The sequence below is a fragment of the Oryctolagus cuniculus genome, chromosome 5 (genome assembly GCF_051225735.1).
Source record: "Oryctolagus cuniculus isolate XC-2025 breed Fujian yellow rabbit chromosome 5, ASM5122573v1, whole genome shotgun sequence".
Taxonomy (NCBI): Eukaryota; Metazoa; Chordata; class Mammalia; order Lagomorpha; family Leporidae; genus Oryctolagus; species Oryctolagus cuniculus.
In genome coordinates this window covers 86313314-86332462 of record NC_142871.1, presented here as the reverse complement: position 1 = coordinate 86332462, position 19149 = coordinate 86313314, and the positions used below count along the sequence as shown (strand labels likewise).

Below are 19149 nucleotides of genomic sequence, written 5' to 3'. Positions count from 1 at the left end.
CTGCACTCTCTTAACTTTTTAAAAACTATCTTCTCCTAGACTAGAGCAGCAAGCTCCCTCCCTATTCTGCCATTTTTTTTTTTTTGACAGGCAGAGTTAGGCAGTAGGAAAGAAAGACAGAGAGAAAGGCCTTCCTTCCGTTGGTTCATCCCCTAAATGGCCACTACGGCCGGCATCTGGCCGATGCATTGCGCCGATCCGCAGACAGGAACCAGGTGCTTCATCCTGGTCTCCCATGTGGGTGCAGGGCCCAAGCACTTGGGCCATCCTCCACTGCCTTCCCGGGCCACAGCAGAGAGCTGGAATGGAAGAGGAGCATCTGGGACAGAATCCGGTACCCCAACCGGGACTAGAACCCGGTGTGCCCGCACTGCAGGCGGAGGATTAGCCAAGTGAGCCGTGGTACCAGCTATTCTACCATCTTAATCCAATCTCATTTTTTCTTTTAATAGCTGTTGACTTAAAGTCCATTTTTTGATGTTAGAATGATTACTCCTGTTCATTTTTCCTTTTTGTTAGCATGGAATATCTTTTCCACCCTTTTACTTTCAGTCTATGTGTATCTTTCTTGATGAGGTGTTTTTCTTGTTGGCAGCTTATAGATGTATTGTGTTTTTTAATTCCATTAACCAGTCTGTATGATTTAATTGGAGAGTTTAGTCCACTTACATTCAAGGTTATTATTGATAGGTAATGACATGGTACTGCCATTTTAAAAAATATTCCTATTGGTCTTTTTGAACTTCTTTTGTAGTTTTATTAGGAGATTTACTGCCTTCACATTATTTCATGATGATGGTTTGAAGTGTTTTATCTGGTATGAATAAAACTCATGTATATTTTTAATTTTCTTTTCCATGGCACTTTTTCCCAATCCTTCACTTTCAGTCTATGTGTATTTTTTAACTGTGATATGAGTTTCTTGTAGATAGCACATAGTTAAGTTTGTTTTTAAAAAAATGTTTGCCTAAGCTGTATTTTTTGACTGATAGATTTAATCCATTTACATTCAAATTTAATATTGATAGATAAAAACTTACCGCTTTTTTGGTGATTGCTTGCTGATTTTTAATATGTTGCTTATTTCTTCTTCACTTCTCTAATATTCTTGGTTTGAAACTTTTTTTCATTCAAGACCTTTAATTTATCATCCCATTATCTTCTTAGAGTTACTGGTAATAAGTCTGCTAATGTAATGGGTTTTCCTTTATATGTAACTTGAAGCTTTTCTTTCACTGTCTTTAGGATTATCTCATTTTATCTTTTGACAATTTGACTATAATATGCCTTGGAGAAAGCATTTTTTGTTTGACTCTAGTTTGGGTCCTTGGAGCTTCCTATATTTGGATGGCCTTCAGAAATATTCATATTTTATTTTTGTGACCTTTCCTGTTGTCCTTCATGTAATCCTATTATATAAATATTTGTTTGCTGAATGATATTCCATATATCTCATCAACTTTCTTCATTCTTTTAAATTGCTGACTATATTATTTCAAAAGTCTTGTCCTGAAGATAAGAAATTGTTTTACTTGTTCCATTTTATTATTAAATTTCTCAGTTGTATTTTTTTTTTATTTTTTTTTATTTTCTATTTTTTGACAGGCAGAGTGGACAGTGAGAGAGAGAGACAGAGAGAAAGGTCTTCCTTTTGCCGTTGGTTCACCCTCCAATGGCCGCCGCAGCCGGCGCGCTGCGGCTGGCGCACGGCGCTGATCTGATGGCAGGAGCCAGGAGCCAGGAGCCAGGTGCTTTTCCTGGTCTTCCATGAGGTGCAGGGCCCAAGTACTTGGGCCATCCTCCACTGCACTCCCTGGCCACAGCAGAGAGCTGGCCTGGAAGAGGGGCAACCGGGACAGAATCCGGCGCCCCAACTGGGACTAGAACCCGGTGTGCCGGCGCCGCTAGGCGGAGGATTAGCCTAGTGAGCCGCGGCGCCGGCCCTCAGTTGTATTTTTTATTTTGTTGTTTGAAGTTTATAGCTCCAAAATTTCTCATTTATTTTTTAATGGCTTATATCTCTTTGTTCAATTACTCATCTCATGGAGTATGTTCCTAATTTGTTTGAATTGACTACCTGTATTTCCTTTCATCTCACTGAGTTTCTTTTTTTTTTTTTGGACAGGCAGAGTGGACAGTGAGAGAGATAGAGAGAAAGGTCTTCCTTTGCCGCTGGTTCACCCTCCAATGGCCGCCGCGGCCGGTGTGCTGCGGCTGGCGCACCGTGTTGATCTGATGGCAGGAGCCAGGTGCTTCTCCTGGTCTCCCATGGGGTGCAGGGTCCAAGCACTTAGGCCATCCTCCACTGCACCCTCTGGCCACAGCAGAGAGCTGGCCTGGAAGAGGGGCAACAGGGACAGAATCCGGCGCCCCGACTGGGACTAGAACCCGGTGTGCCGGCGCCACAAGGCGGAGGATTAGCCTAGTGAGCCGCGGCGCCGGCTTTTTTTTTTATTTTTATTTTTTTAATTTATTTATTTTATTTTTTTTATTTTTTTTTTGTCACTGAGTTTCTTTAGCATCACTATTTTGATTCATTTTCAGGCATTTCATAGATTTCCTTCAAATAGGGGTCTGTTTGTGGAGATCTATTGTGTTCTTTTGGAGCTGTCACACTTCCTTGATTTTTTATGTCTTCTGTGTAATTACAGTGGTAAATGTACACATAGATCAGTTTGATCTTTATGTAGTAGCTTTTGTTTGAAAGGACTTTTTTTGTTCAGATGGAATGCAGGCATCAATGGGTATTTGCTTTGCTTTTGGTTTTAAGTGAACCCAGAAATATAACTTCTTAGTAACTTCTTCAGTTATGTTCACCATCAACAATGTCTTCAAGCACCATAATTATCTAGCTGGCAGCAGTTAATGGAAGTGGTAGTATGATTTTGAATTGGACATGGACTTCCAAAGGTGTGTATCTTAGAGCTCCAGAGGGCTGGGTATCAATCATACCAGGGTTTGCAATGACAGTAGCCACATTTCTGGTACTGTGGAACACAGAGGATATTGTCCTAATGTCCTTCCAGGAAGCCTGCATAGTTTGAGGGGGAGAGCTATGGCACCAATATTTATTTTACTGAAACTGTGTGATGTAGATTGGACCCTCTCCAGGTACTTCTGGGTAGGCCATGTGGGGCTGGAATGTATAGCACCAAAAGTCCCACTACTTACTCTGGTTCCATGGAGTAATTGCTAGTTATGGTGGAGATTGTTCACTGGCACATTTGGACCTGGAACACGTAATTTGTTAAGGTCTTTTCTAGATCTTGCAGGATGGATTCTGAAGGCTCAGAGGAATATAGTACTAATGGTCATAGTCCTGTAGCTTCAGGGGAGGAAATGTATCTTGTTCAGGTCCCACAGAAAAAGTATAGGTTATGGGGGTGATTGTGTCCTGGAAATAATGGATCTGTAGCAGTGGAAAGGAAATAGAGGCTTCCCTAGGTCCCACAGGGAAGGTCAAGGTGCTCCTGAGACTTATATTGCCAGTCCCAGAGCTGCAGGGTATAGTGGAGGACTTACTCAGGTCTTACAGGTAGATCATTTTGGGGGTTTTTCACTGGAAGATATATATCTGGAGTAGTGGAATTTAGGTAGGGTCCCACAGGGAGAACTCACATGACTCTTTTCCTGGCAAGATGGAGTCACCCTGGCCAGGGAGCCAAGGTTGGAGCTGCAGTGTACTTTTTGTCTTCTTTCTCTGCAGGCTTTTGATGTCTCCGTGATGTTTTGAATTCCTTTAACTTTTTTTTTAAAAATTTTTTTGACAGGCAGAGTGGACAGTGAGAGAGAGAAAGAGACAGACAGAGAGAAAGGTCTTCCTTTACTGTTGGTTCACCCTCCAATGGCCGCTGTGGCCAGCGCTCTGTGGCCGGCGCACCGCGCTGATCCGAAGCCAGGAGCCAGGTGCTTCTCCTGGTCTCCCATGCAGGTGCAGGACCCCAAGCACTTGGGCCATTCTCCACTGCACTCCCGGGCCACAGAAGAGAGCTGGCCTGGAAGAGGGGCAAGCGGGACAGAATCTGGTGCCCCAAACAGGACTAGAACCTGGAGTACCAGTGCTGCAAGGCAGAAGATTAGCCTATTGAGCCGTGGCACCAGCCCCCTTAACTTCTTTACTGAAGTTTTCCTTCAGTCAATGTCCTGGAAGCACAGTCTTTCCTTTGCTGTGCTGGTTCTATTCCGTGGCAGAGGCAGATGCAGGGCCTCTCTATTCCATCATTTTTGATTCTCAAATCCGTGAACTTTGTGAGGAATCTGATGTGTTTCAATATCTTTCTCTTTATTCTCCCAGTCTACAAGACCTTTATTTCAATTCTTTGGTCATATTGAAAATGGAGATTTATTTGATTACTCTGTTATTTCAACTAGGTACATTTTCTCATCTGCAAAAGTGACCAAGAGGGTAACTCACGCTACCTTATTCTAAATCAGTGAGCTACTTTAAAGTTATCTGAAGCACTTGCCAGACATTGTAGACATAGGTGACATTAATTGTCTTGATTACTTTAAATGATTGTCTTCTCAAAGACTGAGAAATTCTTGAATGGAACGCTATAATTTCATTCATGCAAATTCCAAGTTCATGCTGGTGCCTTAGTGTCAGTTGAATAGCATTTAGAAAAAAATGATGGCTGGCACCATGGCTCACTAGGCTAATCCTCTGCCTGTAGCACTGGCACACTGGGTTCTAGTCCTAGTTGGGGAGCCAGTTCTATCCTGGTTGCTACTCTTACAGTCCAGCTCTCTGCTGTGGCCCGGGAAGGCAGTAGAGGATGGCCCAGGTGCTTGGGCCCTGCACCCGCATGGGAGACCAGGAGGAAGCACCTGGCTCCTGGCTTTGGACCGGTGCAGTGCGCCGGTTGTAGCAGCCATTTGAGGGGTGAACCAGTGGAAGGAAGACATTTAACTACAACAAAAAAGAATAAATAAGGCGTATTTATCAGGGAAATAAGTTCTATCTCACCACAATTTGCATATACAATAATAGCTTTGTATACCTGTTCTTAGTCTTTGATCACCTGTTTCAAACTCATATGAAAATGTTTCAAGTATTTTTTCTCTCATGTATCCATAATTAGAACGTTATTACATGTAGAACTGGAATATGAGAGGTACAGCTATCATTACCCAATCACTGCTTTGTTCTAGTAATCTTACCATGTATTCTTAGTAAAAGTGTTTGGTTGAAAGTTAAAATAAAAATTTAACCATTTCTAAAAGTAAGAAAATGTATGATCTCACAAAAATGAGAAGTCTGAAGAGAGTGTTTTTCAGAGTTGGTTTTTCAGTGGTTCATTAATGTCATCTAGGACTCTAGGACTACAGCTTGTCCAGAATTCTGTATCACCATCTTCAGTGCGTGCTCCTCCTGGGAACATTTACAGTAGTTCAAGGGCTGATGTGCAGAGCAACAATGTCTAGATACAGAAAAGGGGCCATCTCTTCCTAGTACCTCTTTTGATTATTTTTTAAAAAAGATTTACTTATTTAATTTGAAGGCGTAGATACAGAGAGAAGAAAGACCATGCAGAGACACTTCTACCCACTGGTTCACTCCCCAAATTGCCACAATGGCCAGGATGAAGCCAGATGCCAGGAGCTTCATCAGGACCTACCAAATGGTGCAGGGTTTGTAGGACTTGGGCTATCTTCTGCTGCTTTCCCAGGTGTGTTATCAGGGAGCAGGATTGCAAGTGGGGCAGGTGGGAAGCTGTGGGCAGCCACAGGCAGTCACCCCTTTTTGTTTACACTTAAACATATGAATGGAGACAATTAGGCTAAGGAGATTCCAGGAAGAGACAGGAAGAACCTTATCTCACTGCTAAACTTCTCACACGAGATGATATAGATAATCGGGAACTCCTTAGTCTTTTTGATATGTACATCTTTTGTGCTCCTTCTTGTGTACAACTGGTCATGTTTAAATACTACTGGGTTTGTTGAATAAACGAGTCTTGATCAGGATTTGTCTTGGCTCCATTCTTTGCGTCCTTGTCCCTGCATTCCCACTCTCTGTTTCAGGAAACCCGGTTCTTTGTGCTGCAGGCCGGCACAGGAAGCTGGCATTGTAGACAGTGGTTTAAGCCACTAAATCACAAACTGGCCACAAGTCTCTCTTCTTAAAATTATTAGAATTATATTTCCATAGTATAAATAACCAAGTAATTTTACATTTGTTATAGGTAATAGCAAGCTCATTCCCTCTCCATTGTTTACCTTCTCTATGTCCACTATACTTTCACTTATTTTAGCTAATTATTATTTTACATATTTCTTTTATGTCTGTATACTTGTATTGCAGATTATTGATTTTCAGTTTTTAGACATCATCTATTAATTTCTCACAGTGGAAAATGAGACTTTAGCTCTCTTTCTTCCCTTACATATTCCTTTATGTGTTGTATAAGTTTTCATCTGATAGCTTTCTTTGCTAGTATCCTGGGAAGTCTTTTAGCTTTTTTTTTGGTATCTATTATTTCCTATATCCTTGGAATGTTCTTTGGTGCTTTAATCCTTTATTTTTGTGGAGCACTTCTAACTGCGATTTTCTGTAAAATGCAAGAAGTATACATTTCTTTTACAATTTACAATTTTGAGTGACAATTTGATTAAATATAGAATTCTAGGTTAGAAATAATTTTCCTCAAGAATTTTGAAGGCGTTGCTTTTTCAGTTTCTTGAGTTGCTTTTGATCAATATGAAGTCTCTGTGCTTTTTGTGCCTTGTAGGATGTTTCCCCCCTTCCTTGACAGCTTGTTTTTGTTTCTCGTGTCCCAAAGTTTTTTCTTGTCCAGATTCTATTTTCACCTTTTGTGCTTTGTGGTTGATGTATCATTTTGATCTATAAATTTATGATTTTCAATTATGGAATTTTTAATTTTTTTCCCTTGCATTATTTCTTTGATTATTTATCATCCCATTCTCTCTCTTTTTCAGGAAATGTTATTTATTTATTTATTTATTTATTTATTTATTTTTGACAGGCAGAGTTAGGCAGTGAGAGAGAGAGACAGAGAGAAAGGTCTTCCTTTTTCTGTTGGTTCACCCCCCTAAGTGTCCGCTACAGCCGGCGCACTGCCCTGATCTGAAACCAGGAGCCAGGTTCTTTCTCCTGGTCTCCCATGTGGGTGCAGTGCCGAAGCACTTGGGCCATCCTCCACTGCACTCCCGGGCCACAGCAGAGAGCTGGACTGGAAGAGGAGCAACTGGGACAGAATCCAGCACCCTGACTGGGACTAGAACCTGGAGTGCTGGCACTGCAGGTGGAGGATTAGCCTAGTGAGCTGCGGCGCCAGCCAGGAAGTGTTATTATTCCAATATTAAACCTCTGACAAATCCAGCCTCAAAAATGGACCCTTTTATGGTAAGAGCAAGATTGAAATTCTCTGATTCTCTGCCTTTTGGTCTGACACTGAGATTTCCTTCCCACATACACACACTGTTACCATGATGCCATCTACCATGTTATGACATGGCCCAGGGATCCCTTACCAGAGGCTGAACAGATAGGGCTTTCAGACTTCCTAAATGTGAACTAAGTTAAGGCTGCCTTTTATTTACAAAGTACCTAGTCTTGGATGCTTTGTTATAGCAAAAGAAGATAGACTAAGAAGCCTACAGTGATTCTTAGGTCTTGGTATTCATGGTTTTGTACAGCCTGCTCTCATACTAGATAGACAAAGCAGTGTAAGTGCTATGATTTGAAAAGAATAGAGCACTTGAACTCAAGGTAATGTTAAAACTCCAAAGTCATGAGTTAATGGTACTGAGGGCAGAAGCCAGTTATGGTGTTTAGAAGATAGAGTTACTGAGGGATCCGTAGATCAATGGGGACATGTCGTGGATAGTGGTTCTTATGAGTGGGTTGGTTATAAAAGTCTGAGTTGGGCCTAATTGCTCTGTTTCTGGCTTTCTATGTGATTACTCCTTTGTGTACATTCAATCGTTGCCATCCTTGGCCTCATCAGATATTCGAACCAATCAGTCCCTGACCTTGGGCTTGAACCATCAGAACCATGAACCAAAATAAACCTGTTTTTCTTCAGGAGTATCCTGTTTCAGGTATTATATTATAGTAATGAAAAGCCAACTAAAATTTTAACCCATAGATAGGATGTAACAAATTATGGCTTCAAGGGCAAGGCCATAAGATATGCTGCAGCTTAGAGCTTGCTGCTGCTCAAGAATTTGTCCAGGGGACGCCAGCTGCCATGTCATAAGGTTACTCAAGTAGCCCTGTGGAGAAATACTCATGTCAAGAAACTGAAACTCCCTATCAGCATTCAACACTAATTTGCTGGCACTTGAATGAGCAACACTGATTGCAGAGCCTTCAGCCCTAGTTAAGACTAAAGATGGTAGACTGTGAACTGATAACTTTCTTGTGATCTCATGAGGACTGTGAACTAGAACCACTCATCTAAGGTAGCCTGCATTCATGGCCCTTCAAAATTGCATGAAATAATAAGCATTTATAGCTTAAGCTGACAAGTTTTAAGATAATTTGCTATGCAACAGTAGATAACTAAAACAACCTCATTTAATTTCTAATTTTCTAACTTAATGCTAGCTTTAGGCTCACATGGTCTTTCAGTGTGGGCTAGTTTGCTCTTCTTCACATTATATTAAGATTCAAAAGTCATGCTGTAAGATTTTTATCATGTTCTATTCACTGAGTCAATAACAAAGTCCTGCCCAGATCCAAGGAGAGTGCAGTATTCTGGGGGAGTATCTTGGACTAGAAATATTGCTGGGGACATTCTTGAAAGCAATCTGCAACACATCATCTATATTGAAACACTTGATTAGGATTCATAATTTAACTTAATATGTTACTTGGATGATCTCAAATCTTGTAATTAAAAATTGAAAAAAACATATTTATAATAACATTAGTTAAGGAGCAAACTTCCATCTCCTTCCCCCATCTCCCTTTTTCCCCTTACACTCAATTACTGCTAATTTTTAAAAATATAATATTGGTAAATTAAACTATAGTTACTTTGTTTTAGTCTTTACTGTTTTGCTTTTAATTTGGGGATATTGTTTGATATATCCAGCAATGTCTTTAATCACAATGGTATCTTCAGCATTGGATTCCTAATTTCTCTTATAATATTATTTTTCTCTGACCTATGGGGAAATGCAATAATTAATTGGTTTCTCCTCAGTCGCTTTGTGTTTTGATGTTGAGCTGCCTAAACTCACTCATGCTTTCACAATAGGATCTCTGTTTGTCCTAGCAACTGAGCTGAGTTTCCTCAGGCTGCAGGTCATGATGACAATGTCACCACTTATCTTTATGAGAAACTGGACCAGAATATTTCTTTAGCAGTGCTGTTTCCAACTCTTCAACAAACAGGGTTGTCTTTAGAATTAGAATTGACAATCAAATGGCTAAATTGAGGTTTTAATGTTCTTTTTAAAGAATAAAGCATTGTAAAGGATTAGACATAATTTTTAAAGATGAAGGCAAAATCTAAGCATATCTGAGTACTTCAGAAAGTTTATAGAAAATATTAATAAAAGATAAGTCTGTTTTGGCAAGAATTATTTTGTTGCATAAAATTTTAAATCCCTTTTGCATCAACATAAATTTATCTTTTAAATTCTGTTCTCCATGAACTTTAAAATGTACCCTTACATACTTATAAATTTGATATTTAGCAATTAATTTGTTCTCAGCATACATTAGAAAAGATTCTTAAGGACTGAGAAAAAGTTACGTTAACTGTAGCATTGTGTTGGAAGCATCCTATGGCTAGTCAGTTCTTAGTGTTTCAGTGTATCTATGCTTCTGGACTGTGAACTTCACAAGTGTTTTTCATTCTCTACCACTCTCCTTACATGGGACAGAGTAGCAAAAGCTATTTGTAGTTGGGTGTTTCCCTTTCCTCAGGTTAGTTAGCCTCTGGAAAAACCCCAGCAGGTTAGGCTGTGATAAAATAATTTCACTTGACAACAGTCCTTGTCAAAAGCAGCAGAATACTCTGGCACATTTCAAAATAGTTACTTCTACCCTCCCCTGGTGGAATTACAGAGCATTTTCTCTGATATTTACTGTGAGAACCTGATTGAAACCCTGGAGATAAAGCTCACTAAGTGGGGAAGCTCCCCTATGACATGGATATTTTTAACTCTAAGAATTGTCTATACAGAGCCTCAGCAATTTGTAGGTTATAGGTCAGGTTTTCCTCTTCTGGTACTGTTTTCTCTTGTGAGTCTGTCCGTCTGTGTTTCCAGTCTTGGGGACATCAATGTGCTCTGTGCCTTTACTTTTCTTACAGATTCAAGAAGAGCAGTTGGTTTTTTAGTCTGCTCACCTTTTGACTTATTAGGAAGGAGTAGCAGCATTGAACCTTCCATGTGAAACTGGAAACTGCATGATATGATGTTTTATTCCCTAGAACTTTTATTCTATGCTATTGCAAGGGTACTTTTAGATATATTTAAAGTGGATTTTTCTCATATCTACTCTATAACCATTAAAAGAAATAAAATGAAAATAAATTTTGGTATTCTTAAAATTTTTTCACATTAAAAATTAGACTTAAAATAAATCACATTTTGACTTAATCATTAACATTGTGATTATACACATTATTGTCCTTATGCCATTACCAGTACTGGCGACCCAATATTTATTAAAAGAGTGATTCATTTTTGTCACCAAAATTCTTTCCCAAGGCCATAATAACCTTTGTGCAAATACTGATGTGCAAGATTTGTTGCTGGCTAATAACAATTCCAAAACATACCCACATTTCAAATTTGTTAAATTGTGAAAAAAAAGTGACTCTCAAACTGGTGCAATACTGTATTTATGCCATGTACACATAGTCTTCTTATCTCTCTGTTAAATAAAAATCTATTAAGAAAACATAGTTAAGAAATCACAATAAGGTCAATAGGTTTTCAGCCTTGATTTTAGACCTGAGTAGTTCACTGCAATCAACTCTTTAATTTCAGGTGAAGGAATAGTTGTTAGAGTATGGTTTTAGTTGCAAACTGAAGTAGCTTCAACTCAAGCTGAGTGGTAACTTGGGCATGGGGTGTAATTGGGCACATGTGGTCCTTCTGTTGAAGATTACTCCATGGGTCAGTAGTCTACTGTTGTTGGTGTTTATAGGTACACTGGGTATGATACCAGTGTGTGGCCAGTGAAATTATGTAGGATGTGATTTTCATTGTTTGAATGTGCCTTAAAAATAGCATTATTTATATATATATGTATATGTATGTAATGTTTACATATGAGGTGAATATGGCCAAATGTTGAAAGCTGTTAAATTTTAAAACTAAAAAAATTCTAAAAAAGTCATATTATCCATTTTAAATATGAAAAAATGGGGGTGGGTATTTGGCCTAGTAGTTCAGATGCTATCCAGGATGCCAGCATCCCACATCAGAGTGCCTAAGTTTGAGTCCCAGCTCTGCATCTGATTCCAGTTTTCTGTTAATGCCCACTTTAGGAGGCAGCAGTGAGGGCTCAAGTGTTTGGGTTCCTGTCATTAATGTGGGAGACCTGGACTGAATTTCAGGCTCTCAGGTTTGGCTTGGCCCAGTCCTGGCCTTTGTATACATTTGAGGAGTGGATTCATAGATTGGAACTCTGCCTGTTTGTCTCTCCCTTCTTTCCTTGCTTCTCAAATAATTAAAATAAATAAAGTAGTTAAAAATGAGGCCAGCACTTTAAAATATAATTATAGATAATTTAAGTTCTGCATAAAATAACTTTACCAGTAAGTGGAAGAATAGGGGCTCCAGTAGCCTTTGAAAATTGGCTTGGCTTTATCTTTGTGCTGTAAACAGGGTAGTAGCATTTTATCTTCATGATGTATATTTGCTTTGAATATTAATAGCAGAAGATATTGAAAAGAAACACTTGTTGTTGGGTGAATATTTCTCTGAAAATCACAAAATAAAGGATTTTCCAAGAGGCGGTATAGTGCATTCTGAACATATGACCTGAGAATAATATGTGAGGTGCATTTTTGGAATCTTGATGAGGAGGAAGCTAGGAGGAAAGGAATTGGGATAATAATAATCTCATCTTTTTTTGTAATAACTTCATCTAAACTGCTTCTGTCATTTCTAATTTGCCTCCTCTCAGACAAACTACTCATCACAATTCAGGGCAAACTAAACACCTCTTGGTGTCTGCAAACCAGTGTCCTAAAAAAGAAACCACCAGAAATCCTTTCTGTGTTTTGGGATACTATCTGATATCAGGGCTAGGATTCATCAAGGAAAATGCCAGAGGGTATCCTTTTCTTAGCCAGAGATATCTTTCTTTCCTAGAACTCCCTGTGTTAGGTGAACACTCTTTGGTTCGAAGTAATAATACATCATTTCTACCACCTTCAGTAAGAAAAAACACAAACGTGTCTAATGTTTCACATGAGCAGGGCTACACCAAGCCTTCAGATAGATCTGGATCCAGAAATTGAACACCTGAAGAATATTCCTTCTCTTCTCCTCTCTGCCTGATTGCTCCATTCTTCTGACTGGTTGCCGACTGAGTTCCTTAGCTTCCTTTTCCAAAGAAACAAAATATGGGTGCTAGCAGCTCCCAGGTATATGTTGCAGCTCAAGCCTCTTGCCTTCACAAAGAACAACTAATGTTTTCTTTCTTTCTTTTTATTTATTTATTTATTTGACCGAGACAGTGAGAAAGACAGAGAGAAAGGTCTTCCTTCTGTTGGTTCACCCCCCAAATGGCCGCCACGGCTGGTGCTGTGCCTATCCGAAGCTAGGAGCCAGGTGTTTCCTCCTGGGCTCCCATGTGGGTGCAGGGGCCCAAGCACTTGGGCCATCCTCTACTGCTCTCCCTGGCCACAGCAGAGAGATGGACTGGAAGAGGAGCAACCGAGACCAGAACTGGTGCCCATATGGGATGCCGGCGCTGCAAGCGGAGGATTAACCAAGTGAGCCACAGCGCCAGCCTCAATTAATGTTTTCTTTCCACAATTTTAGGTTGTTGGTTATATGACCCCTCTTATCAAACATGAGGTGGAATGCCCACTGGTTGTATAATCAATATGACTAAAGGGAGAATGTCTTATTCCAAAATGGATTCTGACTCCCACAACTGCTGACTTTGAGAAAGGCATTTACAAGAAGTATGGAAATCATTGCTAAATGGGCAAATTAGCCAATCAAATGTTCTGTGACTATTTCCACTTCTGCACTGCCCAGAAAATCTTGAAGTGATTCACTATCCAACTGTGTTGTCAGAGACATCCAACATTAAAAGAATACCACAGAATGGAATTAAAGGAAGAAAAATTTCGACTTTTTGAGGTCCCTTCTGGTCTCAAAGACTCATGATTTAATTCTTGGCAATACTGGACTCTCAATAATACTTCTCCTCTTGAAACATTCTTTTTTCCTCAGTTTTCATGATGCCACATTCTGTTTTGATCTTAAAAGTTAATAATAATAACTAACATTTATTCATCCCTTTCTCTTTGTTAGACATTGTGCTAAATATTTATATGAATGTTTAAGTTAAATATTTATCCTGTAACTTAATCCTTAGAATACTTTGTAAACTGGAGACCATTATTTCTCCATTTTGTAGATGGGAAACCAAGGCTTAGAGATAAGCAAGTTTCTCTGTCACAAACAATTATTTCTCTATGGACTCTATGTTGTCTGATTATGCATTTCTCTGAAGGTGTCACTGCTTCTTATGACTTTAGTACCTATATGGTGTCACCTTGACAATCTGCATCTTTGGTCTGGTTTACTTCTTTGAGCTCCAGACTTTTATATCTAACTTCCTACTGGATACTTTGATTTGGGAAGTTTGAGAACCACCTCAAACTCAACATCATCATTCCTGAATTCACAGTCTTATCCTGCTAACTTGCTAATCCTTCATTTTAAACTAATTGTTTTAATTTGGAAACTTGATTCTTCTTCTGTACTTACTCCAACTTGTTACCAATTTCCATAAATTATGCCTCTCTTAAATATCTTTATCTCCATTGGTCCATTCTACTGCATGACACAACGATTTCTTTCCTGGACTACTTCAATACTTTCTTAGTTGACTCTAGTTCACTTTCCATGTAACATCCAGGATGATCTTTTTTTTTTTTTTTTTTTTTTTTTTTTTTTTTTTTTTTTTTTTTTTATAAAAAAGGATCTGTCCTTAGTGTGTTGTCCAATGTGAAGTAATACTATAACTAGTACTGAAACAGTATTTTACACTTTGTGTTTCTGTGTGGGTGCAAACTGATGAAATCTTTACTTAATATATACTGAATTGATCTTCTGTATATAAAGAGAATTGAAAATGAATCTTGATGTGAATGGAATGGGAGAGGGAGCAGGAGATGGGAGGGGTGTGAGAGGGAGGGAAATTATGGGGGGGGAGCCATTGTAATCCATTAACTGTACTTTGAAAATTTATATTTACTAAATAAAAAATTAAAAAAAACCTTCAAAGACCATTTAAGGGATTTCCATTTTCATCAAAAATCTAAATTCATGATTTGGGGTTTGGATATTGTAGCACTGGAGTTACCCTAACCAATAAAGATGACTTACAAGGCTTACAAGGCTCCTATATTATCTAGTCCTTGACATTTCATCTTTTCCCATTCTGCTGCACACTTTTCATTCTAATCATACTAACTTCTTTCATGATTTTTACTTCCAATCTTTTTGCATAATTGCTCCCACCTAACATTCTTAGGCCTTTCTGTCAGAAGAGGTAACCTGGGGTACATTTATAGAAGGTCTTGAATGTTTGATTACTAAGGAATTGCCATTATGTTATTATTCTTATGTCATTAGACATCATATAGCAATATACAGAATGTACAGACTAGCTTTAATGAAATGTTTTCTTTAATTCACCACTGAAATAAAGGTGAGAAGAAATAAGGGAAAATTTGGAAATAACCTAAAAAATGGAAAGCATGACATTGAATGGCAAAGTTGGAAATGATGGCTAAGTGTAATGAACTCTAGTCTCTGGTTGAGGGGGTGGGATTGAAAAAATAATAGAGTATTACAGAGTAGACTGTTGCTATAGGAACAGTTACCCAACGATCTAATCAGTGTCTTGTTGAGTGAAAGGATTTTTTCTTTAGTGTGAAACATTTCAGCAAGTGCTAAAAATAGTTTTTAAAAAGCTTCACAATCTATCTGTTCCCAAATCTCCTGCTGGTTCCTGCAATTTTAAAACAAAGTATTAAAAATCATCAGAACCATATAATGAACACGTTACTTAATTTTGATAAATGTGGGTGGAATAAACCTATATGTTTGCATATCCTATACTATTTATTTGGTTAAATTTTTAAATGCTTTATATTTTGGGTTCCTTCAAAGCAGAACCTGAGGTAAGCACCTGGAGGTGGGAGAGGTAGTTTATTTTTTCAGTGATTCAGCAAGCAGTAAGTAGTGAGGGCATAGAAAGAATGAAGAAGGGAAAGGAAAACAATCAGCTATGGTGCCTTACCTCTCCTGTTGTTGGCCATGAGGCTTGATTCTACTGGGATCTCTGAGGTGTTCAGGAGCCTTCCAGAACTGACCCCCTGAAAGATAGCAAACAGAACATTCACCCAGCATTTCTGGGATTGAGAATTATACCTTGAGAATGTTAATTTTTCTGCTGCTATAGGGAGAGGACTGCATGATCTCAGATAGCCTTGGAGAAGCCCTAGGACAGCATGTGGATAGATGAGAAACCCAGGCTTAAAGTAGGATGCTGGCAATGGAGCTGAGACTACCCTCACAGAACATCCTGAACACAGAGGTGGCAGATGGAAAGTGACACAGTTACCAGTGGTGTCTGTTACAGTCTACTCATAGGACAGTAGTTCTCTGAATTCTCTCTGCCACCAAGTACATTTCAAAATAGCATATTACTTTATTTTTTAGCACTGTGACCTTTACTCTGCAGGTTATTTAACCTCTCTCTGTATTCATTCCTTTGCTTATAAAATTGGGATAATAATATTGCCCACCCAAGAATTGTTGCATGAATTAAGTGTGATAATACTTGTGATATATTTAGCACATTGCCCATCCTACTGTAAGTGCTCAGTATGTTAACTTTCATAATAATAATAATAATAATAATAATAATCAGTAGTAGTAATGTATCACTATTACCACCACTGATGGTGAAACCTATTGTTGAATTAGTATTTACACAATATAATTGACTTCATTTTAGAGTGTTTTATTATTTTTAAAAGATTTATCTGTTTATTGAAAGACTCACAGAGAGAGAGAGAGAGGGAGGGAGAGAAAAAGAGAGAGAGAGAGAGAATGTCCTTTTGGTAGTTTAATCCCAAAATGTCCATAATCATCCAGGGTGAGGTCATCCCAAAGTCAGGAGCCTGGAACGCCAACTGGGTCTCCATATGGGTGTCAGGGCCAAAGGTCTTGAATCTTGCACTGCTTTCCCAGGCATATTAGCATGGAGCTGAATCAGAAGTGGAGCAGCTAGGACATAAACTGGCACTAATATGAGATGCCAGCCTTGCAGGTGGTGGCTTAACCCACTGAGCTGTAACACCAGAGTGATTTCCTATTTATTTCACACACATTAACTTATTTGTTCCTCACTATAGTTCTCAAGAGTGACCTGTTGTTTTGAATTCTGATAATATTTCTCAGACAAAATTCATCACAGGATGCATAGAGAATGCTGTTGAATAATGTACTCTCTACAAAATCTATCTAGTGTTTCTATTTAAAATTTTATTTAAAATACAAATTTCAAGCATTTCATATATGCAAATTTACGAACATAGTGATTATTTCCACTTTACCTTCCTCCTGCCAATGTTCCCATCCTTCTCCCTCCTACCTTTTCCATTACCATTATTTTTTTTAAAGATTTATTTATGTATTTGAAAGTCAGAGTTACACATAGAGAGAAAGAGAGACAGAGAGAGAGGTCTTCCATCTGCTGGTTCACTCCCTAATTGGCTGCAATGGCTTTAGCTGTGCCAATCTGAAGTCAGGAGCCAGGAGCTTCTTCAGAGTCTCCCATGTGGGTGCAGGGGCCCAAGGTCTTGGGCAATCTTCTATGGCTTTCCTGGGCCATATCAGAGAGCTAGATCAAAAGTGAAGCAACCAGGATTCGAACCGGTGCCCATATGGGATACTGGCACTGCAGGTGGTGGCTTTAACTTCTACAACACAGTGCCAGTCCCTCAATTTATTTATACAATGATATATTTTTAGTTAACACTATACTCATAAGATTAACCCTATATTAAGAATAGAGTTCCACAAATAGTATGAAGGAAAAACAAACAAAAAAATATTCTTCAACAGTCAAGACAAAGGCTGTTCAAAATCATTGCATAAAAAAGTGTTAATTTTACTCCTGTAGATTACCCTTTAGGTAATCACAGATCAGAGAGAACATATGGTATTTGTATTTTATTTGGATTGGCTTATTTCACTAAGTATAATAGTTTCCAGTTGCATTTTGTAGCAAATGACAGGATTTCATTTTTTACTGCTGTATAGTATTCCATACAGTATTCCATACAGTATATTTCATACAGTATTCCATTTGATATTTTCTTTATCCAGTCTTAAGTTGATGGCCATCAGGGTTGATTCCATATCTTAGCTATCATGAAATGATCTGTGATAAACATGGAGGTACAGCTAACTCTTTCATATGCTGATTTCATTTCCCTAGGGTAAATTACCAGGAGTGAGATGGCTGGGTCATATGGTAGGTCTAAATTCAGATTTCTGATATATCTCCCTACTGTCTTCCATAGTGGCCGTGCCAGTTTATATATCCACCAATAGTGGACCAATAGTACCCCTTTCCCCACATGATTGTTGTCGCTCCCCCTCTTCGCAGAGGAACTACACTAAACCCTGCCTAGGCTTCATATCCGAGTCACGGCACCATTATGTCACTCCCCATCTTCGTGGAGGAACGACACAGGACCCTGCGTTGTTCTTTCATCTGCTCGGCCCTTCCCGGGTTTGCTGCTGGTTCTTCCCGGGTTGGCTACCATCCCTTCCACCTCCGTGGAAGGGCAGTTCCCCCTAGCCACTTTCCCCACTTCCACGGGGGAGCGGCACACCGCCGGCCGGCTCTCTCGGGGGCTGCACAGGTGTTCCTCTTAGATGTACCACGTGCATGTTGTCTCTCTCCTCCTTTATAGTCCTCTTTCACCAATCCCAACTCTGCTACCCACACGCCGAGTACGCTGCTCTCCTCCAATCAGGAGCAGGATCAGCTCCTGCAGGTCATCACTCAAATTGGCGAGAGGCAGCTGTGCAGAAGTTGTTACTCCCTTCTCAGCGCCATATTGTGGGAGAGCAGATGCATAGAATAAGTCTTAATTCCAGTAACTTAGTCTAGTCCGAGTTGCTCCCCACAATTGTCAACATTTGTTGTTTGTTGATTTCTGTATAAAAAGCATTCTGATTGGGGTGAGATGAAATCTCACTGACTTTCTGATTTGCATTTCACTGATGTCTAGAAATCCTTAGCATGTTTTCATGTGTCTGTTGGCCATTTGAATTTCCTATCAAGAAAAATGTCTATTCAAGTCCTTTCCCCATTTCTTAATAGGATTGTTACTTTGTTGTTGTTGAATTTCTTAAACTGTTTATAGATTCTGGATGTTAACTCTTTTTTTTCAGGTACTTTTTTTAACTCTTATTTAGTAAATATAAATTTCCAAGTACAGTTTATGGATTACAACGGCTCTTACCCCATAACTTCAGTCCCACCCGCAACCCTCCCCACTCCTGCTCCCTCTCCCATTTCATTCACATCAAGATTCATTTTCAATTATCTTTATATACAGAAGATAGATTTAGTATATATTAAGTAAAGATTTCATCAGTTTGCACCCACACAGAATATAAAGTATAAAATACTGCTTCAGTACTAGTTATAGCATTAATTCATATTGAACAACATTAAGGACAGAGATCCAACATGAGAAGTAAGTGCACAGTGACTCCTGTTGTTGACTTAACAATTTGACACTCTTTTTTTTTTTAGGTTTTATTTTATTTATTTATTTTTTTGTTATCCTTTTTTTTTTTAACTTTTATTTAATGAATATAAATTTCCAAAGTACGATTTATGGATTACAATGGTTTCCCCCACATACCGTCCCTCCCACCCACTAC

The 19149-nt window shown here is 39.0% G+C and overlaps 1 pseudogene; it reads right to left on the bottom strand.

Moving 5' to 3' along the window:
- LOC100344412 (transmembrane emp24 domain-containing protein 5 pseudogene) overlaps positions 1-19149 on the bottom strand; it is a 73057-nt pseudogene that overhangs the window by 38591 nt on the left and 15317 nt on the right.